Raw genomic sequence first — 1,377 nt, 5'->3', positions numbered from 1 at the left:
GCCTGGAGGCGGTGCTTCCGTAACGTCGGGGGAGAGGGCGGGGACGCGGGCCGGCTTCCCCTGCAGCCACGCCCCCTGCGGCCGCTCTGGCCCACCCCCCCCAGCTGGCCAGCTGGGCGCGGAGCTGGGATCCCGGGGAACCCTGCCCCCTCCGGGCCTCCCAGGCATGCCAGCCGCGGATGGCAGAAGTGCTTTTCCATGCCACAGGTATTTGCTGTGCCAGATGGATTCTTGGCCCGACGTGACTACAAGGCAAAGAATGTAAAGAACCACCCCATGATTCATTCAGGAGGATGAGACCCTGCCCTGAATGATTTTTTTATCCAAATTAACTCAAGTCAGCAAGCGTTCACTGCGCACACTGACTCTGTGCCTAGAGCTGTACCAGGTGCCCTGTGACATGGTCACGGTCCCTGGTCTCGAGGAGTGCATAACTTAGTAGGAAAGCAGCCGCGTAAACAAGTAGACCTGGTGACCCGTGCAAAGGCAAGCACAGTGAGATGCTGTGCAAGGGCAGGAGAGGAAGATCTTGCTTTTGCTTGGCTGAGGCAAAGGAGTTCCTGGAAGAAGGGTGCGTGGGAGTGTGTGTGTGGGTGTGTATGCAAAGAAGAACAAGAATCTCAGGAGAAAGGGAAGCGGGCATCAAGCATGGAAGAACATCGTGGGGGAGGGTCATCAAGGTTTATCCACGTCACCTTTGCTTTTTCTGTTTGTTTTCAAAGTACACATTTTATTTTTATTTTATACTGATTTACTTACAAAGTCTGTGTATACTGTTTTTCACACCGGGTCTTTCTCATGTACTTCACCCCGTCCACCCATCAAATTGTGCAATCCTATGATTAACACCCCTCATCCTCAGCCCTCTGTCCCCCCACCACCCACTCTTGGATCCTCACATTTGTTCTACAATAATGGTCTTATACCATATTTGTCCTTAGGGGACTGACTGAGTTAGTTCACTCAGCATAATGCTCTCCAGTCCCTCTCAAGGTAGGTAGTAATTTACAAAATCATTGCTCCTGTGTGCTGCTTAGTATTCCTTTGTGTGAGTGTACCATAATTTCTCAATCCATTGCATTGTGCTTGGGCATTTGGGCTGTTTCCATGTTTTTGCGATGGTGAATAACCCTGCTATGAACATTAGTGTACTAGTAGTCTCCATTTGTGCCTCAGTTCTCATTGGTGCCTTTGAGCTGTGGTGCTGGAGAAGAGTATTGAGAATACCATGGACTGCTAGGAAAACAAACAGATTTGTCCTGGAAAGGGTTAAACGGGTGGCTCCCTTGGAGGCAAGGATTCTGAGGCTCCGTCTAACATACTTTGGACATGTTGTGAGGAGAGACCAGTCCTTGGAGAAGGACATCATGCTTGGGA

Source organism: Elephantulus edwardii, unplaced genomic scaffold, assembly GCF_000299155.1.
Source record: "Elephantulus edwardii isolate Elephantulus edwardi_28Jun2011 unplaced genomic scaffold, EleEdw1.0 scaffold00009, whole genome shotgun sequence".
Lineage (NCBI taxonomy): Eukaryota > Metazoa > Chordata > Mammalia > Macroscelidea > Macroscelididae > Elephantulus > Elephantulus edwardii.
The sequence above is the reverse complement of the archived record's forward strand: the minus strand, read 5'-3'. Positions refer to the sequence as shown.